General features: G+C 52.5%; 1 protein-coding gene across 2 annotated transcripts in view; it reads left to right on the top strand.

Moving 5' to 3' along the window:
• Positions 1 to 6,868: 6,868 nt before the first annotated feature.
• Positions 6,869 to 14,127, top strand: part of Prkcd (protein kinase C, delta) — a 30,818-nt gene continuing 23,559 nt past the window's right edge. The window contains exons 1-2 of one of the 2 annotated variants that reach the window (XM_013030782.1): positions 6,869 to 7,089; positions 10,374 to 10,490. The gene's annotated coding sequence lies outside the window, so the exon portion shown is untranslated. The remainder of the gene's footprint in view (positions 7,090 to 10,373; positions 10,491 to 14,127) is intronic. The other variant, XM_013030783.1, reaches the window with a different exon arrangement.

The raw sequence follows: 14,127 nt of genomic DNA, 5'->3' as shown, positions 1-14,127 counted from the left end.
GCTGGTTTCCCTGTGCATATACACCAGTTGGTACCTCAGCACACACACTTGAACCCAAAGTCAGGTTCCACAGAATAATCTTACTATGGCCTCTTAAAACCTAGCATAATTCTGGGTGCCTGTGGCTCACACCTGTAATCCTAGCTACTCAGATGGTTGAGATCTGAGGATAGCAGTTCAAAGCCAGCCCAGGCAGGAAAGTCTGTGATCACCAGAAAACTGGAAGTGGCACTGTGGTTCAAGTGGTAAAGTGCTCGCCTTGAGCTGAAGAGCTGAGGGACAGCACACAAGCCCAGAGTTCAAGCCTCACACCCACACAAAAAAACAACAACAAACAAACACCTAGCACATGGCAGGGCACTGGTGGCTCATACTTGTATCTTAGCTAGTCAGAAGGCTCTGAAATTTACAGCCCAGGCAGAAAATTAACCAAAAAGCCAGAAATGGAGCTCTGGCTCAAGTGGTAAACCACCATCCTTGAATGGAAAAAAAAATCCCTCCTTAACCTTCCAGTCTCAAAAGAGGTACCCCAAGCTTAGGAGCAGCTCCTACACAGGGAAGCCATTCTTTCACTTTAGCCAGCAAGACCAGCAGGATTACTCTGACAACATGAAGGACCTACAGAAGACATCTGCGGGAATTTCCCAGGTATCCAGGCTATGAAAGTAGGTTGAAAGCCTTTCATTGCTTTCACAATTCCCTCAGATGCAATCCCAGATCTCCTTTGCATTTGGAGATTCCTGTGATCCTGGACTTGGTACTGGCAAAGACCTCAGTTTCAGAGCCCATCTTGGGATGTCTGATGTGGCCGAATGTCAGATGTTGGCTCAGTTCTCTCCCCATACAGAACCTACATGAGAGTTTAGGTTCTGTCCCCCAGACCCCAAATTCTATCCCAGATATTACATTTTTTTTTTGTCGGTCGTGGGGCTTGAACTCTGGGCCTGGGCACTGTCCTTCAGCTCTTCAGCTCAAGGTGAGTGCTCTACCACTTGAGCTACAGCGCCACTTCCGGTTTTCTGGTGGTTTATTGGAGATAGGAGTCTCACAGTCTTTCCTGCCCGGGCTGGCTTTGAACCGTGATCCTCAGATCTCAGCCTCCTGAGTAGCTAGGATTACAGGTGTGAGCCACCAGCGCCCGGCTCAGATATTACATTTTTATCCCTACACCATCCTCTACTTCCTTTGCATGATTGCTTTGTACCCACAAACCCAAGGGACTGACTTGGGAACTGGCTGTTTGTGGCCCCAAGGGCTCACCATTCTTCCTGGCCAGTGACCTGACCTGCCTAGGCATCACAGCCAACATGGCCACAGCCTATACCCACAGAAGCCTGTGGGCAAAGGCAGGCCCCAGGCATGTGAAAACCGTGGGGTGGGCAGCTTCCTGAGGTTGAGACTCATCCTCTTGAGGAGGCTCCTCCCCTGTTAATCTCTGCTCACTACCAGCTACTGGCATTGTTGGAGGGAGCATGTCTCTGCCAGGGAAGTTCATGGTCAAGAAGATGAACATGATCAGCCCAGCTGACTGTTTCTAGGATTGGTCACGGGGCTGGTTCCTCTGCATCCTACCTTTTAATCTAGCTTTCGGGCATCCCCAAAGGCATGGGGAATTTACTGATAAGAAAATGGAGGCTGAGAGGTCTGGCACTTGCTGCACATAACCAGTCAATATGGAAGCTGCAGGTTAGCTCTTTCTGGCTTGGAGTCTCTGCCTCTGTACCCTTCTTCAGGACAGGCCCTGAGCAGCCTGGAGTGGCTGGGCTTTTGGATAGAGACTCCCTGCAGAAAGGCCATTGTATGGGACCTTGTTAGAAGCTAAAAGCTTGATGAAAAGGCATTCCAGGGGCAAATCACAGCCTGAGCAAGGTCAAGTCTTGCTGGGTAGTTGTGAAGGTGAAATGGGGGTTGAGCATAAGTGTCCTGGTGCCCCCAGGGCTTCTCCTACCTCCTGAGGACTTGGGTGGAGGCTGCTGGCTATGCCTGAGCCTTGCTCAGGCTCTGCTGGTCCAACTGGTTAAACCACTTCTTCTGGGTACTACCTGCTGCTCACAGCCTTGCCAAGAGATATTGGTGAAACCTGGGTGGAGTCTGTTAGGGGCCACAGTTCTCCTTCCTAGTTTCAAGGCAAAGATGAATGGACCTCAGGATGCTCTGCTCTGTGTCTGAGGGATACACAGCCACCTTCATAAAGCTAATCTTGACTGTGCCATCAAGAACAATTTTTGTGGGGCTGGGAATGTGGCTCAGTGGTAGAGTGTTTGCCTAGCATGTATGAAACCCTTGGTTCGATTCCTCAGTACCACATAGAAAAAGCTGGAAGTAGTGCTGTGGCTCAAGTGGTAGAGTGCAAAAGAAGCTCAGGACAGTGCCCAGGCCTTGTTCAAGCCTCAGGACTGGCAAGAAAAACAACAACAACAACAATATTTGCTGGGAGCTGGAGGCTCATACCTGTAATACTAGCTACTCAGGAAGCTGAGATTTGAGGATCCAGGTTTGAAGCCATCCTGAACAGATAAATCTTATCTCCAAATAATGAACGCCCCATCCCCTAAATAAGCTGGAAGCCAGGAGATGGTGGCTCATGCTTGTAAGCCTAGCTATTCAGGAGACTGAGATGTGCAGATTGCAGTTCAAAGCCAATCCAAGCAGGACAATCCTGTGAGACGGTTATCTCCAATTAACCACAGAAAACTGGAAGTGGAGCTGTAGTTCAAAAATGGTACAGTGCTAACCTTGAGCAAAAGAGCTCAGGGACAGCATCTAGGCCCTGAGTTCAAGCCTCATGACTGACAAAAAAAAAAAAAAGCTGAAAGTGGAGCTATGGCTCAAGGATCAAGAGTGCCAAACTTGAGTGAAAAACTGAAGCAAGAGCACAAGGTCCTGAGTACAAGCCCCAATAATGGCACCAAAAATAAACAAACAAACAAACAATTTCTAACATGCAGTAGTAGTGTAGAAGGCAGGTCTGTCTGGAGAGATTAAATGATCTGTGCAATTGTTATCTTCCCTATTTGCTTTTGTTATTTTTGGGACAGACTCTCACATTTTCTTCTGGATCAGCCTGTGACATGAACATGCTAGCTATGCTTCATGACTAGCTGGGAGGACAAATGCCCAGCCACTGGTTGAGCTAGAGTCTCTAACTTCTTTCCAGGCCTGGCCTCCAATGTGATCCATCCCCTCTGGGCCTCTCAAGTAACTGAGATTAGGGGTCTTGAGCCACCCGGCCCCGTCCCTTTTTCTAAGTTTCTGTGACTCATTCTCCACCTCTCATCCCGTCCAGCGCCTGGCCCTCACAGTCCTGTTTCCCAGCTAGAGGGTGGACTTTAGTGCCCTAGATGACCCTCACCCTCGGTGCCGTCCGTGAAACGAATGTGCTTCCATCTCTGCGCCCAGAAGGGCAGGGGAAGGGCAGCCAGGCGGAGAGGTAGCTGCGCCTCTACAGCCGCCAGGTGGCTGTGGACCCGGGAATAGAGCCGCGTCCTTTATAGTCCGGCGGGTGTCACGTGGCCGGCGGGCGGCTCCGCCCCGGCTCCGCCCCGGCTCCGCGGGACTTCCCTGGGGCGGGGCCCGCTCCGAGTCTCGGGCGGGGTTGGTACCGGTGCTGGGGAACCGTGCCCGCGGGCTTGGAGGCTGTGCACCGGGCTGAACCCGGGTGAGAGCCCGGCTGTGAGGTACGAAAAGAGGGCGTGTGTGGCGCGGGGACCCTGGGGGTGCCTACGTGTCTTTCCATTCTCCCCCCCCAAGTCGAAGAGGCGCGCCCTCATCCCAGTTTCAATGGGAGAAACTGGATTCCCTGAGAGACTGAGGCCCCCGTGGTGGAGCTTGACCCGGCGGCCAGTGAGGCTCCGGGTCCTCCCAGCTGTTTCTGCTCTTCCCCCGTCGGCTGGTGTTGTGAGACCTGACAAAGCAGAGCTGACCTAAGAACAGGAGACTAAGGAAAGGTGAGGAGGGCCTCCTTCGGTCTCTCTCTAGCTGTCGTGGTGATCATCTCCAGCACCAACACTTCTCTTCCTCACCCCTCCTTTGTGGATGGAGACTGAGGAGCCCCCAAAGGAGACACAAGTTGGCAGGAGCCGTGCTGTCAGAGGTGTAGGGCTCTGGGGCAGGCCAGGGCTGCACACATGACAGCTGTAGGAGAGCCCTATGCTCCATTCCCTCCAATAATTTGCTCTGTCTCCCCAAGGACTTCTCTCAAGTTACACCCAAAACATAAAGTTAGGGAGAGAACCTAGAGATTAGCTTAGCCTTGCTAACTTTGTGTTTGGCATGGGCATCAACACAAGTTTTATCAACTCCTGAGGTCATTATTATTAGCATATTCATGTCACAGATATGAGCTCCTGGGACATAGTAATCACAAGTCCAGGGCATAGTCCTTCAACACCCTAGCCTGACCCTTCCCTGTCTGTGACACTGCCCAAAAGGTCATGGCCTTCTAAGTCTGTCATTACTTGGTGACTGAGGCTGAAATCCCTGATTGTGACAGTACTGGTAACCTGCATGCCCAAGTACCCTTCCCACCACAGCTACCTCCAATAGCACCCTTCTAGGCTCTGCTGTTCCCAGCAGTTGCCCAAGTGCCTCATCCCTGCATTCCTGTGCCTTCTGCCCCAGAAACATGAGCCTGTTCTCCCTTGGTCAAGCCAGTTATCTGGGTTTTATAAAGATAGCCCTAGAAGAAAAGCTTCAAGGACCAAGAGAAATAGAACAAGAAACAGTGTCCAGGACAAAGACCAAAACTTGACAGAAATCAAATGGAGGACCCTGTCTTGCCTTCAGCTGGGTCAGCCTTAGGGACAAAAGGTGGACTAGGCCTTTTCCAGGTTGCTTGGCTGAGTCTTACACTTCCTATTTAGAGGTCTTGGGACTCATCATGTTTGTGTCCTTTGGATGTGGTAGGATGGCAGGGGTCAACTTCCTCTCCTTGGACAAACCATCCAGAAAGTCCACACAGGAACAGCCCTGGTTAGATCTGTCCAGTTGTAGTCACAGTTGTTTCATTGTCTATACACATGTGTTACTGATATGAGCTTGGGGATATACATGTCATGAGAGAATTTCAAATACTCTTTTAAGGCTGATAGCCTTCTGACCTGGCATTATGACCATGAGTAACCCAGACCAATGTGGACCAAGCCCTTACCAGGTGTCCACCTTTGATGAAGCTCTGTAAATATCGCCTCACTTAGTCCTTTTTAGGGGTGAAGTCTCAGGCTAAGAGAGGTGTGGTCAGTGATCTGCCAAGGGTCATATGGTTAGCTTGTGACACAGCCAGTTTGTTTCCAGACCTTAGCATGCTCTTATTAGGTTGGTTTTGGCAACCCAAAGGCCAGCTCATCTGGACCCTGCCCTGACATACTTAGTGGAATACCCAGAAGCACCTCTGGGATACAATGGCTCCAGCAAAATTTGACCTGGATTCCCTAGACCCCACACAGGCCTATCCTCTCTGGGGCCATTTGAGGGAAGCCCATGGGTATGTCTCGTCTGCATTTTCCAGAGCATGGCCTGATCAGTCTTAGCCCTTTGGAGTCCAGTGAGCTTCCTTTTGGAGTTTTCCCTCTTCCTACAGAAAATCACTGTGCTTTTCTTTGACCCACTGGATCCACAATATACACTTACAATAGGATTTTGGGATGCACATCTCTGCCAGGACCCTCCACCCTGGAGAACCCTCCACCTAGGACCTCCACAGCTTTGAAATTCACCTGGTCTGGCCATTTCTACCCACCCATCTTCCCCAACCCTAGCCACATGGCAGCCCTCTTGCTCTCCATCCTGTCTGTCCTAACTTCTGCTCTTCTCTGCTGCCCCTCCCTCTGCCCCACCTGTACAGAAGCCTCTTTTAGTCTGTCACCTGTCAAACTGTAACTGCCTCCCTACATTCTCATTGCTACTTGAGAAAACCAAAATTCTATGTCTGTCTCTGGCCACCAGGTGTCTTGTCTGTTCTCTTGACCTTCGTGCTATTTAGGTGGTCCCCCACAAGGTCAGAGAACTAGGACCTTTTTTTCGTTGATTGATTGATTGTATCTTGGGCAGTGCCATTTTGAGTAATTATGAGGCAACAGCTTGGCTTTCTAAGTTCTGGTGGAAGGGAATGGAATCTGTGGTTCAGGCTTTGAGTCCAGGGGATATTTGATGAACGAACGAATGAATGAATTATGGCTGACAACCAAGTTCCAAACCTTTAGGAAGGAAGTTTAGGAGCTTGTCAGGGGGGTTGGGAACTCTCGAAGAGGACAGGAGTGGGGCAGGAAAGGGGAAGACTGGGAAATGCGGTAGAGACAGCTTTCCAGAACTTCCTGACTGGCCACGCAGCGGCAAACCAATTAGAACCTCAGCCCTGGAGTCTTCCCAGCTCCGTCTTTGGGGCAGGGCTGGGACCTGCAGGCCTGGCTGCGGGCATAGAGCCCGGCGCGTCCACGCTTCAACCAACAGGAAGAGAAGGAGTGCGGTCAGGCCAGTTGGGCCAACTTGCCAGTGGGGAGTCCCAGGCCTGGGCGTGGGGTGCCGGGGAACCCCACAAGGAGTCTCGTAGATTCCAGTGTGGAAGTGTCCTTCCAGCCTCAGCGTCCTCCTCTGTAAAATGGGGTCTTCTCTAAGTGCTGGTTTGCGCATCGTTGGTGGACGGTGGGGAGGGAGGACAAAAGTTCCAGAGAGGGCTGAGAGGTCAGCGGACCGTGGGATCCGCACAGACCGGCAGACACTCGCGGGACCCCAGGCTTCCAGATGTCGGGGGCGTGGCTCCCGGGGGCGTGGCCTCCGGGGCGGGAGCCTGTGGGGCGGGTCCCGCTCGGGGGCGGGGGCGGGGCCGAGGCCGGCACCTGGGTGAGGTCGCGCCGCCCCGCCCCCTCGCACTTCCGTGTACAGTGGCGCCGGAGTGAGAGTCGGCGGCCGCTGGGGCTCCCCGAGCGACCCCCGCCATCTGCCCTCGGTGGTGAGACCCGGGCCGGACCCAGCGGCGCCGAGCTCGTCCCGGGGAGGCCCGCACCGTTCTTCGTCCGCGTGCGCGCCGGCGGGGGTGGGGGACAGCTCGGGAGCCAGCCCCGGGACCACGGGCGCCTGGCCTGGCCTCGGGAGGTGAGTGAGAACCGGGCCCGGGAGCGGGCTCGGGGCTGCTTCGAGTGCGCTGCGTCCCTTCCTTCCCCCTTCCCGCTCGGGTTCCCGTTTCCGAAACTGAGAGACTGAGCTGCGGCCAGCTAGAGTCCCGCCGCGCGCCAAGACCCGCCAGCTCCTCGGGACCCGGGTCCGTCTGTCCTCCTATTCGACGGTGGGGGCCAAGACCCTCCCCTTCGTCCGCTCCCGGCCCGCCACCCTCCTACGTGCCCCTTGCCCCTCGGATGGTCCTTCTGTCCGTCCATCTGCCTGTCTTCCCCCTCCGGGTCCCCAGGTCCGCCTCTCCGGGTCTGTGTGCCCCTCGCCCTCCGCGTGCTCTGCCGCCCCACCCCCCCCTCGCCCCGCCGCCCCCTCGATCCTGCGCCCCCCGAGCCGCGTCCCCAGCTCACGCCTGCCTCCCCCTGCCAGCCCAGCCACCGCTCCTCTCCGCCGTGGGGCCAAGGCTAGGCCGCCCGCCGCTCTTGCCTCCGGTCCCTGGGTCCCAGGGCAGACACGCTCGGCGCCTCCTCCTTGCTCTTTCTCGTCTTTCAGTCTGAGTCTTCTCCATCTGTCTTTGAGCTGGGCGTGGCTCCAGACGCCACCATTCCCCCCCCCCCCCAACACACACACTTTCCGTCCTGCCCCTTTGAGCCCCTTCCCCGGTAGCCGAGTGTTGCCTCTGCCCTTTCCTCTCCAGATCCGTCCTTTTAGGGGCCCAGCAAGGGGAAGGGAGGAGATAGCGATGGGGGCACCCTGGGCGGTCCGTAGTGGAGAGGGAGCACAACTGTTCTCACTTCGGACTCCTCTCCTGTGCTGAAGAGAACCCCATTGAGGACCCCACTTAAACCTGGTCGGGAGGGTTTAGAAAGAGTGAAGATTCCCTTCTCTGGCATCTACCCTGTATACACCTACCCTGTTTCCTTCTGCTGTGTTGCCTGTATCTAGGCATGTAGGTGAGTGTGTTGTGTGTTCTTTGTCACTGGGGACTTTCCCTGTGAATGTGCATCCTGTGTGAATGTGACTTACCTGTGTGCATATGTCTGGTATGTGTCTTTTGCAACTATATCCCATGTGTCTTGGTGTGTTGTCACTAGACTTCTCTCTGTGTGTCTTTGCCTGCCCATGGGTGTATGTCCCCTTGTATCTGAAAGGTCCTGGGTTGCATACTGAGTGTATCATGATGATCACCTGGCCATGAAGACATTAGATCCATTAATTGTGGGAGCCCCTGAGTGTTTGGTTGCCTGTCTACTAGGCTCTTGTGTGCGCATTCATGTTTGATTCTTCCCCTTTCTCTACCTGTCCCTCATCCTCCCTTTGAGCTGCTATGACCAGACTGACCTGGTCCAGAATGAGGGAACCAGTCCTTTAGGTTTCCTTGTTCCTTCCTGCTGTGGTCTAGTCTGGGGTGTGGTGGCCAGGCCAGCAGAGGGCAGCTCTGTGTGTGTGTGTGTGTGTGTGTGTGTGTGACACAGAGAGAGAGAGAGACAGAGACAGAGAAAGAGAAAGAGACAGAATGAGAGAGACCGAATGAGAGTGAAAGACAGATAGAGACGTGGAGAGGGAAAAAGATGTGAAGGTGTCGGAGTGGCAGTATCTGGCTGTAGAATGCGATGAAGGCTCTGATATGTGACAGGACTATGCTGGAGGTAACACTGGTAATGAGAATGTATGGTAGCTATGGTGGGAACACATGACTGGTAGGGGATTATATGAAACTGCAAGTGTATGCTTTGGGAGTGACTGTGATTGTGGGGAACTGAGAGTGACTGGGTGTGGGTGTCAGTGGCAGGAAGGTCTGTGTGGCAGTGCCAAGAGGGAAGGTAGAGTCCCAGTGTGTGTGTGAGCTGGTGGGAGAATGTGAGGTTGTGGATATGCATTCTGGATTCACAAGGCCAGCTGTGGGTCCTGAGGAGATGGGAGAAAGCTCAGGCAAGTCCTGGGGTTTATAGTATTGTGACCAAGACCTCAGGCTCTGGACCAAGAAAGACATAGGCTCAAATACTTGCCATACCTTTTAAGAGCATGAGACCCAAGGCAAGCCTCTCTGTGACTGAGTTTCCTTGTCTGTGGAATGGAAAGAATTGTGAGGTTCTAGAGGTCCTATGTTAAAGGTACTTTGTGAATCCTTGATCCACAACAGTGCAGCATATTCAACTCTTTATTTGCTGACCATTCCCAGCTGTGTGTCCCCATTCTCTTGGAAGCTTGGATTGATGAAGGCCTAGATAGTCCCCAGTCCCATTTCCTGCCCACAATGTGTCTGTTGCTCTGTCCACCCCCATGATCAGCAAGCAGTTTGTGGGAGAGGATTATGTTCAAAGAGCTCCAGGACTCAGCCCTGTTCAGCCCTATTCAGCCCTAATGACAACCTGACAGCCCCCTCCCCCAGCAGCCCCAAGTCTATGTAGCAGTGTGGGGGGTGATGGAGAGCTGGGACTACAGGGCACTGACATCATTTAGCTGGCCCAGCTAATTGGAGTTTAAATTAAAATTAGAAATAATTTAAAGCACTGACAAAAAGGTAAAGTCTGAGGATGCCTCTGGCCCCAGGGAGTGGTGATGGAGTCTCCAGGTGGAAGAGGAGCTCCTACTTGAAGAAGGAGGTCTTTTGCCAAGACCTGGCCTGGACTGCAGAAGAACTTCCCAGGCCTTTTAGCCATGAGACCTACGTACCTTCTTGCTTCTGCCGTTCCTCCCTTCCAGGCTATCTCTAGGACTCTATTTTTTTTTTCAGTTGTATAATGGGCACAATAGTAAAGATCCTATGAACTGTAAAATACAAAGTAAGTTATGAAAAAGCATCACTATTCATTTGTTTCCTTCAGTATAGGTCTAGCACAGGAGCTGTCAGGACACTACATGGGGTGAGCCAGAATGAGTATTTTGTCCATCAAAAAATAGAGTCTCTGAAGAATTACCCACAGTGGTGCCTGATTGTACCCTAGGACTGACCCTAAAGGCAGCCTCTCGAAAACAAAGAGGGTCAAGAATAGCTTTTTTTCTGTGTCTGCTGGCCTCCTCTCTAGGCTGGAAATGTTCCAAGGACAGGGACACAGTGTTTCAGTCCCTAACATGGTATCTACACATAAACAGTACCCCTAAAAATCTGGTCTTAGTACCCTGTTCACAGAAGAGAAAGGCAAGTCAAGAAGGACTCCAGTTACAAGAGTCAGGCAAGGCTAAGCCAGGCCTGTCAGCCATGTTGATGGATTAGGGGGCTATTTGGTTGTGCCTCCTGGTTCAGCTGTTTTCTCCTGTCCCTACAGTTCTGCTGGGAATTGACTGAAGTGAGGGTCAGCGAGCTTCTACTGGTGATTGCTCAGTGACACCAGCGACAGCAGGAATCACCAGGACCAAGGACTAGAAGGAGCTGGGAACCCCAGGTAGGACTGGGTCCTCTTAAGCAGGTAGTCCTCCTCTTTGAGCTCCTCTACTTCTTCTATGGGACTGGATGGGAATTGGAGGGGGGGGTTGGCATGCAGAATTCTTGATTTGAATGTGGCACTGGGAGCCAAGATGGCCATTTAGATTGTCTTTGAGGGGCTTGCTGCCTGGAACCTAGTTATGGTCCAGGGAAAACTTTGGCCTTAGCTTAGAAGACTAGGGACTAGGGCCCACCGGTGGTGGGGATAGGAATGGTGATACTTTTTTGGTTAGTTAGAAAGTGGCATGGGTTTTCCATGGCCCCTTGCATCTGCCTCAAACTGTCCTTAATCACACAAGGAAACTGAGGTTCATCTGGACTTCACCACCAAAAACTAAACAAAACACAGAATAAGAGAGAAAGAAAACAGCCCCGTGCATACTACGTTAAGGATTTAGAGCTCTAGTATGTGTGAGGGGAGGGAAGGGCACATGTGCACTGGAACCTAGTGAGTGATGGGCATAGGAATGGGGAAGGTGGTCTCCTTCCACAAGCCAGTGCTGGTCAGTTATCTAGCACAGTAGGGGTGTCTCCGAGCACACCCACGCAGGATAGGCTCCCTTGGGACTGACTCTGAGTAAGGAAGAAAGTCCAGGCTCTCCTAGTTCTGTTCCTCTGGGAGAAGAACAAGGACAGGGTTTTCATTGGGTCTTCTGCTTACTTATCTTAGCCAAAACCTGGTAGGGAGGGAAGGAAGTGTCCTTGGCTTAGGTATCCCTTCTGCTTGAGGTAGACTAGCCATTCCCTCCCATCACTCAACCTCATTCCCTAAAGAGTTCAGTTACCTTTGGAACCCACCTACTTTAAACTCTCAAACATCACTTGGCTGGCTGGCTGGCTGGCTGGCAGAGATGTACATGTGCTCACTCAGGAGTGCAGAAAGCCAGGCTGTACTGTACCCTATATACACAATGCCTGCATGTGGATACAGGTATTCTCATCTACCTTAGTGGGTGCACCCAGACACATACACAAACAATTACCTTGGTCACCAGACACTCACATGACTACTCACACACATCACAGGGTCCCATGCCAGGCCTGGATGGGGGGCCCTGGTTAGGATCACAGTCTGGCATTTACACTGAGGTTCCAGATACAGCTGTGATCCCAGGGATTCAAAAGGGGGTGGACCAGACTGGAAGGTGAGTTCTGTGAGGCATCTAACAGCTACTTTTCCTACCTAGCTCAGTCTACCAGGCTAAGGAGGGGTTTGGCTTTGGGAGATCTGGGGCATGGGTGTGGGGGAGGGGCTGTCAGCTGCTCCAGGCCGTTTGTGGCTGCTGCCACAGAGGAGGAAGTAAGTGGGCTGTTTGGTCATGGGGCCAGGGTGCTCACAGGCAATAGGGGGTCTTATAGCTCCTTTTCCCCCAATACATCTATGTGTATATGTGTGGGGGGGGTCGTCTGTCTGTCTGTCTGTCTCTCTCTCTCTGTGAAGAGTGGGGTTGCAGTACTCTGAAGTCTGAGAGGCAGAAAGGATATTTTTCTCTTAGGATTTACTTTCCAAGGCCTGGGCCCAGGGGAGAGTCTCATTTGTCCAAGGCATTTCTGGAGGCTCACTTCCTCTAGGCTGCCCAGGAAGTGGTTTCAGAGTGGGACTGACCAGTCTCTGCCTGTGGCTTACCCCACCCCAACCCTGCCTCCCAAGGGGAGCAGTGTCTGGCCTGTGGGTTAGGCCAACTGACCAGGCTTTCCTTGCCAGAGCTGTCCAGACTTGTCAGGGGCTCCAGGAGAACGACGGAGCCAAGGCCATGAAGTCCTCAGCAGCCCCCCCCTTAATGCTTGCTTCTCCCTGGGGCTGAGCTTGTAAGCTGAAATTCCAGAGCATGAACTCTAATAGGCATAGCCTCTGGAGAGTGGCAATGACTGGGTTGAATCTCAGCGATTAGGTGGTGCTAAGCTGCTGCATGAATGAACCAGGACAAATGGCTTTGACACTCAGGGCCTCAGTTTTGCCATCTGACAAATTAGATCATGATAATACCCATCTTTATAAGGTTATTGGGGAAACAGCAATGTACGCAAAGTAGCTAGCACCATACTTGGCATACCATCAAGGTTCAGAAAATAGAAACTACAATCATGTAAAACACTTAGTGTCTGGTTCATACTAACTGATCAAGAACCAGCAAATGGTGATGATAATGCATCATTATTGTGTAATGGACTAGGGACTGACCTAGTGTCACAAGAGCAGGTGGCTGTGGAGTTGAGCTGAAAAGTCAGGTCTCTGGCTTCTCTGCTTGCCCCTCCTAATTCTGCCTTCAGTAACAATGCCAGGGCTGGAAAGGGTACTGTTGGTTCATAGATTCAGTGTTCTCTGAGGAAAGAGCTCTAGAGGGAGCAGCTGTGCCCATTACCTCCTGTTTATCTCCCCCTCATTCTCTTTCAAAGGGAGGAAAATAGATCTTGTGACAAATGGATGCAGGAAAGGGAAACGCAGTGTGCAGCTGCCTGCTACCTGCTCTGTGCTCTCTCAGCTTCTCCTTGCTCTACCCCCTCTCCCTCCTCCTGCCCCATAGGATGTTGGGCTTTGAGAATTGGTTGGGAAATAAGGGGTGATTGGGGAGCCATTCTACCAATCCCACCCCTGAAGCCTGCCTTTGAGCTGGGGAAATGGTCAGACATCTGGGACTGATGGGGACTGGAAAAGTGTGGGAGTATCCACCTCTATGGTATATCCTTGATAGCTGTTAATAGAAGCCTTCCTAGCCCAGTGAGGATGGGGCTGAGCTCTGACTTTTGATATGGGGGGGTCTCTGGTTTTTAAGAGTGGTTAAAGAGTGTTAAAGGTGGTCTTATAGCAGGCAGGACTGGAGGGCTTGAGCTATTCGGGGGCCTGGCTATGAGTATGAGTGAGGGCGTAGGGGAAGGATCTCTGCAGGTATCAGACAGACCCTGGTTTAATTTTTCCTGGCTGTGTACCCTTGAGCAATAGACTGGGCTGCTCTGAGCCTCTGTTGTGAATAATGGAAAGGGGCCACAGCAGGGGTTGGGGGACAAAAAGACAGAAGCAAGCACAAAGGCTCCTTGGTGGGAAGGAACTTGGCGGTTCAGGAAACTGAAAAGGGCTCCTTGTGGCTAGGGCACAGGAGTGAGGGGAGGACAGATGCCGAGGGCAAGTTGTAGGGCTTTTTCCATGACTAATGGGAAATACTGGGGGCTTAGGCAGGGGCAGTAAGGTCTGTTTTACTGTCTTAAGAGGGGCAGCAGAATGGAGGCTGGAGAGCAGTAGGCAGGTGCCTGGGGGCGGGGGTGGACAGAACAGCGCTGAGGGTGGAGGAGGAGAGGTCTGGAGGCTCACTGCAGAAGCAGACTCAATAGTGTGCTGTGTGGGGAAGGCAGGGAGGCGGAAAACTGGCCCCAGGTGTCTGGCCTGACGACTGCCTAAGCGTGGGCGCTCCTAGCAGATGAAGACATTTGGAAGGGGAACATCAGTAGGCTGCTGTGGGCAGATTTGAAAACTTCTAGAATCATTCATGTGGTGAGGTAGGAAGACAGGTAGAGCCTGAAGCCTGGAGTTCAGGAGGGTCTGGGATGAAAGAAACACCTGAGAGTCAAAAGTATTAGGGCAGGAGAGAGCTTAGCAGATC

Source organism: Dipodomys ordii, unplaced genomic scaffold (assembly GCF_000151885.1).
Source record: "Dipodomys ordii isolate 6190 unplaced genomic scaffold, Dord_2.0 Scaffold132, whole genome shotgun sequence".
In the NCBI taxonomy this organism is placed as follows: Eukaryota; Metazoa; Chordata; class Mammalia; order Rodentia; family Heteromyidae; genus Dipodomys; species Dipodomys ordii.
This window is presented reverse-complemented; position numbering and strand designations above follow the sequence as displayed.